This window comes from Ovis aries, chromosome 14 (assembly GCF_016772045.2).
Source record: "Ovis aries strain OAR_USU_Benz2616 breed Rambouillet chromosome 14, ARS-UI_Ramb_v3.0, whole genome shotgun sequence".
Lineage (NCBI taxonomy): Eukaryota > Metazoa > Chordata > Mammalia > Artiodactyla > Bovidae > Ovis > Ovis aries.
This window is the reverse complement of record NC_056067.1, coordinates 60,658,394-60,666,325: the sequence shown is the minus strand read 5'-3', so window position 1 is coordinate 60,666,325 and position 7,932 is coordinate 60,658,394.

Sequence of the window (7,932 nt, the reverse complement as noted above, 5' to 3'; positions counted from 1 at the left end):
TTCATCTCTTCGTCCCTGCAGCCATTCACAAGTGGGCAGGTCAGATTATCTTCCTGTGAGCTCAACAAAGGCCTCCTCTGAGACCAGCCATTATGGATTAGTATAATAACAGAAGCAGTGAATAGCAAGGCAAAGAAACAGTTCCAACTTGGAATCAGAATCAGCTCTTCCCTGCAGCAGTTGTAGGATCATGAGTTGTGTGAAACTGTTGACAAGGGCGGTCTCAGTTCTTGTAGGGAATATGCTATGCACAGGCCTGTACTATAATTAACAGGGCTTCAGAAAGGATGAGGTTATGCTTTTGTCATTTCAGATGATGGACAACACTGTTGGATACCAGGAAGGCATGTCAAAGAAAGAAGAGGACAAGGCTCGACATTGATCTTCCCGGAGAGCCGCCAGTGATGTGGCTAACAAGACTGACGATCAAGCAACCGCCCCGAACCAGCTCCAAGGACCAACAAAGCCAGACTGCCCACTTGGGGCCAACTGAAGAAGTTGACCATTGAAGGGGAAAAATTGGTCAAAGAACAGGGACAGCCTTTGACCTCGGCTACTTTGTTTTTGGCTATGTTACCTGTGGTAACTACCACAGTAGGCGCCAATCATACTTATTGGGCATATGTTCCCAATCCTCCCCTATTAAGACCAGTTACGTGGGAGGATTCTTCTGTCCCAATTTTCATAAATGACTCTTCTTGGTTACCAGGACCTTTTGACCCAAGCGTTCCTTTATAACTGGCAGAAGAGGGCCAACAACTTTCAAATGTTAGTGTTAATTATACTGTGGGAACAGATCTTACCCCTATATGTATGGGAGTAGAAACTCATTGTCTTAAAAGAGGATTACAAAGTTGGCTATCTATATAGTTAAAGAACCTCAAGGGAACAAAACTCATTTTTTCTTATTAGAAGCATTTTCATTTAATATCACAGGAGAAAATACTACTATATTTCCACCCCGTTTACCTAACTGTATTACTTCTATAGGACTTCCCTGGTGGCTCAGATGGTAAGGGCTTCCCTGGTGGCTCAGTGGGTAAAGTGTCTGCCTGCAATGAGGGAGACCCGGGTTTGATCCCTGGGTCGGGAAGATCCCCTGGAGAAGGAAATGGCAGCCCACTCCAGTACTCTTGCCTGGAAAATCCCATGGACTGAGAAGCCTGGTCGGCTACAGTCCATGGGGTCGCAAAGAGTCGGACACGACTGAGTGACTTTCCTTTCCTTTCAGACGGTAAAGCGTCTGTCTGCAATGTGGGAGACCTGGGTTCCAGCCCTGGGTTGGGAAGATCCTCTGGAGAAGGAAATGGCAATCCACTCCAGGACTATTGCCTGGAAAATCCCATGGACAGAAGCCCCTGGAAGGCTACAGTCCATGGGGTCGCAAAGAGTCAGACAGGACTGAGCAACTTCACTACTATTATTACTTCTATAAAACCTGGAATAGAACATTGGGTACAATGGAAATTATATAAAGCTAAAACTGGACATATTATGGCCAATACTTCTGATGGAGAAATTATTGATTGGAGTCCCAAAGGATATCCTTTGGATAAAAATAGTAATTTGGATTTGCCTATATTGTTAATTAATACTTTAGACTCCATGAATAACATTGTTAATAGCTCTGTATATTGGCATGGAGGGAGTTTCTCTCCTCCCTTACCTCAATCAATTACCTTATATGCCTTTACATTCAGAATTGTGGAAAATATCAGCTGCCTTCCAACCAATAACAGCATGGAAGGGGCAATTTAATTTGACAGTATCAGGTCATTCCTTACATTTTGATAAAAATTCAACCCATTGGATTAAAGCACGTGTTCATTTACCTTTCATATTTTTGATAGGACCTACTTTTTATAATGCCTCTTCTGGGTTACTTACCTATCAAAATTGTTTTTTACACTTGTATCAGTTCTTCCCTCCAGTTTCAGAATGACTATTCTCTATATATTCTAAAAACCAGATCTGGAGTATGAAAGTGAAGCCGCTCAGTCATGTCCGACTCTTTGCCACCTCATGGACTGTAGCCTACCAGTCTCCTCCGTCTGTGGGATTCTCCAGGCAAGAGTACTCGAGTGGGTTGCCATTTCCTTCTCCAGGAGATCTTCCCAACCCAGGGATCGAACCTGGGTCTCCTGCATTGCAGGCGGACGCTTTACCATCTGAGCCACCAGGGAGGATCTGGAGTATGGCTTCCTGTAAAAATGAATAGACCATGGCAGGATGGCCCCACAGTCTATATTGTAGAACAGATCCTTAAGAAAGTATTAAAATGCACTAAACGGCTTATTGGATTGTTAATTGCTGCCATTTTAGGAATTATTGCTATAGCTACTACAGGAGCAGCGTTACATCAGAGTATACGGACTGCACTTTGTGCAAGAATGGCATAAAGACTCTGATGTTCTTTGTTCCACCCAAAGACAAATAGATGGAAAATTAGCTGCACAAATGGCTGATTTACAACAGGCTGTACAACTAGGTGATCAAGTGAATACTCTTCATAAACAGATTCGTCTTAAGTGTGATTGAAATATTACTTCTTTTTGTGTCACTCCTCATAAATACAATGAATTATCGTTTCATTGGGACAGAGTTAAACAACACCTCTTAAATCAAGGTAATCGATCTCTGGATATTAATAACTTACAATAAGAGGTTATGGAAACTTTCTCACAGAAACTATACCTTTTGTAAGGATCTAATCTTCTGGAAGTAGCAGCAGATGGAATTTCTCAATTAAATCCCATTCCTCACTTGAAAACTATTGGAGGATCAATGGCTGGTTTTATGTTAATTTTTATATGTCTTTTTTTCTGTTTCTACATAGTCTGACAGCAAATCACGAAGACAGTCAACGGACAACAACAGCAATTAGCAACTATTGCTTTGGCTTCTGTGATCAACAATAATCATAAAAAGCCTCTAAAAATAAAAAAAAAGGGGGATATGTAGAGAATATGCTATGCACAGGCCTGTACTATAATTAACAGGGCTTCTTTGAAGAATAAGAATGACTTTCTTATCACCTCCAGGCAAAGGGCTGGGAGCAGTAAAAAGTACATCGTGGAAAAACATCTTAAAAACAAGATGTTGAAGCACTGATGTGACTGATGGAAAACCATTAGTGACTGTTCTCAGACCAGAGCCTTGAGGGAGTTGCTGAGGAAGGTGGTCACTAGCTGAAGGGCTAAACACAATCATGAAAGGCCTGAAGGTTTGAACATTAACCAGAACATTCAGGACTGTGCATTGTATATAGTTGTCCCAGATCTGAGATTGTAAAAAACAGATGTCTTTAGAGCATGTACAAGGAAGTAGATGTTAACAATAAAAAGCATGCAAGGATCAGGATCTTGGCTTTTGCCTGTGAATGGCATCAGCCCCCTGATCCCCACCTTATTTCTGAGTCTTATTTTTCTTTATTCTTCTGTGGCCCCACTCACTCCGGTTGGTTTGTTGTTAGGCTGGTCCCAACAAGTTCAGACTGGAGGACCTGGATGTGGGCTCATGGCTAATTGTGGGTGCCTGGAAGGATGGGCATGCCATAGTGTCTTAGCTCAGTTTCCCTGGGACACAGATGTTGTGACAGAGGTTGGCGTGCCTGGATTGATTTGGTAAGTCATGATCACACTTGTGGAGGAAGTAAGGAAGTGGAATTGGGAAGAGGACTGTTATCTTGCAGTGTGTTAGAATCAAGGCCTGAGTTGAGCCCACAGGGAAGTCTGGGTGCAGGAAGATGGGTGCATTGGTCCTGGCGGTGCGATCCAGAAGGTTGCCCACAGCATCAACTCCATGGAGTAGATTTTGTGGGTTCTTTTGGAAGGACAAGAATCATTATGCAACCTGTAAAATAACTTGGTAAAATCCCGGAGATGATTTTGTCAGTTACCTTTAGTATTTTCTATTATTTTGAGTTGCTAGTGAAGAAGGTTTCCGATACATTTGAAAGCAAAAAAAAAAGACCTTGGAGTGTATCCTTGGAAGATGCTGAAGTCTCACTGGGGGATGTGCATCAGCATACGCATCTGTCTTTTATTATTAGACTTTGGAGATAATAGTTTTTACTGGCTAGGGTCACTGTGACTGAAAATAGATGTCGAGTCCGGATAGTGCTTGGGCATATTCATGTATTATTCCATCATAAATGCATGAGTTGTTAAACCTTGGAATCTTTCTGGGGATTGCATAGCACAATGGGTGGATTATTACTGGATGTGTGGAGAGTGTGTTGAACCAGATGAAATTTCTTAAAGGTCTTTCAGCCTAGAAGGGAAATGGATAGTGCTAAACTTTGATGGCAGAGGGATTTCATTAGGGAGGGGCCATTAAATCTCAGGATATAAGGAAGGCTCGGGCTCCCCAGGTGGTGCTAGTGATAAAGAATCACCTGCCAATGCAGGAGACATAAGAGACGCGGGTTTGACCCCTGAGTCGGGAGGAGGGGATGGCAACCTACTCCATGGGCAGAGGAGTCTAGTGGACTACAGTCCATAGGGTCCCAAAGAGTCAGATATGACTGAAGCGTCTTAGCTCACGGGCACAGGGAAGGATTATTCGTAGACTCCGAGGACCATCAGTTCCATAGCTATCTGGAGTACAGAGGCTTATTCTGGAGATGATGCAGCTGCTATTTCTTGCTGCCAGTGCAGCGGGGTTCTCTCCATGTCCTTCCAAATCACGAGCATGTGCCACATACCTGCACAATACAGGTAAACAGGAACTCTAGTGAATGGTTGGTGGGAATGTAAATAGTACATGGAAAACAGTACAGAGGTTCCTCAAATATTAAAAAGAGAACATGCATAGGATCTCAGAGTCTCACTTCTGATTATGTACACAAAGGAAGCAGAATCAGTATATTTTTTAAAATATTTATTTATTTGACTCCCATGGGCCTTAGTTGTGGATCAGCAGATCTTTTTCACATCATGCAGGCCCTTTCATCCTGGCAGGGGGGCTCTGGAGTATGCCTGCTCTGTCTTTGTGGTACCTGGTTGCTCTGCTGCATGTCATATCTTATATCCCCAACCAAGGATTGAACAAGGATTGAGTCCCCTTTGTTGCAAGGCAGGTTCTTAACCTGGAATTCCTGTGACCACCAGGAATGTCCTGTAAAAAATCAGTATTTTGAAGGAGTAACCTGCATTCGTATAACCAATATTTCTTTATTCACAACAATCATTTTTCTTCAAACAGCAGTTTTCTCCCTTTTCAGTTCTTCATAACAGAAGCTAGTAATGCCCCAAAGGCTCTCAAGTTTGAAAGAATCTATTAGAGGTTCTTTGCATGGTGAAATCAAAGAATAGTTAATTTGGGGATTATATACTAATAATTTGCACTTGAGTTATTCTCTCCACACTCTGTCCATAGTGGAGATTTTATAGACTCTGGCCCCCTAAAACCTACTCCCCTGTTTATGGATATTCCTGTATGATATTTCCCAATGTCCTCTTTTGTTCGCAAATAAAACCATTAGTATGCACCTGATTTACATGAAGTGAAAATAAGAAAATAAACATGTAAACTATTAGGAAATAAACTTCAGAACTAAGGACCTTGGAGAATTCTGAAATAATTTATTTAGGATTATTTACTTATTATAGGCTGAACAGTTGTGGCTCAGGAGCTTAGTAGCTCCACAGCATGTGGGAATTACCTGGATGAGGCATTGACCCCTCATCTCCTGCATTGGCAGGCCGATTCCTTATCCCTGAGTCACCAGGGAAGTCCGGAAATCATTGAGAATGCACACTACATGCTGGCATTTTTTTGTTTGTTTGATAAACTGAAATTTCATAGATTCAATCCCAACTTTTTTGTTCTTGTTACTTTGAAGTCACTGAAAGCACAAGAATGAACCAAACCCAAAGTTTGGTTTGGATGCTGGAACAGATGATATGTTATGAGCATGTTTGTTAACTGATGCAGCTTTCTAGTAGGAGCACTAGAGACTTCCAATCTGATGAGACTTTCTTAGCCTGCCCAGATAGGCAGCATAGGAAGTGGTTGGTTTTAAAGTCTAGAGGTATCAGTAGTCAAACATTGGAGAAACCACAGTGAGACTGTTTAACAAAACACTGAATGTTTACTCCTGCTATGAATTTGTTGCATTCCGTTTCCTGCTATACAGATATGTTCCATTATTCTATCTGGTTGTTGAAGGTGGTAGTAAATTGCTATTTATCTGTTTTATTAAACAGAAAAATTACTATTTACTATCTATTGCCTAAGACATTTTTACATTAGCCTAATGACAGAGGATGAGATGGCTGGATGGCATCACTGACTCGATGGACATGAGTCTGACTGAACTCCTGGAGTTGGTGATGGACAGGGAGGCCTGGCGAGCTGCGATTCATGGGGTTGCAAAGAGTCGGACACGACTGAGCAACTGAACTGAATGAATGGTAATAAATACTAAATAGAAGTCTAGTTTTCCAAAGCATATTAAAATGTTGATGTAACATTATAGAATTAATAAATATGCTCCATAGTTCATTGTCAGCTCTAGTAGAATTTCCTTTTTCTTGAGTTTTTTTTTTTTTTTTTAATACTGTGATGGTTTTTCCCATTCCCCAACATGAATCGCCCATAGGCATCCATGTGTCCCCTCCCTCCTTCCCCACCCTATACCTCCAAGTTGTCACAGAGCAGTGGCTCTGGATGCCCAGTCATATATCAAACTCCTACTGGCCATCTATTTTAAATATGGCAATATATATATGTTTCAATGCAACTCTCTCAAATCATGCTACCCTATTTCTTTTGTTTTTTCAAGTTTTTCCTTAGCATTATTTTCTCTGTCCACATGTTGTAACCGAGATTTAAAGTTTAATTTACATTTCTTCTCTGCCTTACACTAACAAATACATAAGTCGGTGGGTTATTTTGAGACTTTTGTAATGTGAAAATGCACAGAAGACAATGACAGGGAACATAGCAGCTGCCCTATAAACATGAAGAAAGTTCCTTTAGGACTTGAGTTCAGACAATTAATACACACAGAAATATTTATAAATAGTGCAAAGTTGGTGATAATTTTGGTGAAAATAAATTGGAATGTCTTCTCAAGATGTTGTTTTGTAGTCTGCTTTGTTGTCCATATCTGACAGAGCTTTTGGAAACAGCACAGCAAAGAGAGAAGAAAAATTAAAACTGCCTGATTACCTTCAAATGATCATCTAGTAATTGTTGACATTCCCTTACATTGAGGAAGTATTCACTTATGTATTATATATTATGATGTAAACAAGTTTTTCTCAAAAGTATTTGAAGCTATGTCATCATAAGCATGGAACACAAACAGTTTCTATAAAGAAGAATGCAGTTCTTATTACAGGAAATTGTTTCTCTCTTGTTTAATAACTTTAAATTTTATTTTTGGCTGTTCTGGGTCTTCACTGTGCTCCTGGCTTTTGTCTCCTTGCGGCGAGCAGGGGCTATACATTCTGTACATAAAATACATAAACGTGGCTGGTTGGTTGGAGACTGGCATTCTGAATCTCCTTTTTTGGTCAGTCCAGATCACTCAATGTCTTTTTTCTTTTGGCTGTGCTGAGCCTTTTTTTGCCGCACATGGGCTTTCTCTAGTTGCAGCAAGCAGGAACTACTCTAATTGCTGTGCTGGCTTCTCACTGCTGTAGCTACTCTTGTTGCAGAGCACACGCTTTGGAGCACAGGCTCAGTATTTGTGTTGCTCGGGCTTAGTTGCTCCAAGGCACGTGGTATCCTCCCAGACCAGGGATCAAACCTGTGTCCCATGCATTGGCAGGCGGATTCTTTATCACTGGACCACCAGGGAAGTGGCAGTGAGTGGCTTTCAACTGAGCAAATCCCAGTAACTTTCAACCAGGATCCTCCTGTGTCTTTTAACTGTTAATACCCTGCCAAATAAAATTTGGGGTCATCACCCCATAACTGGGA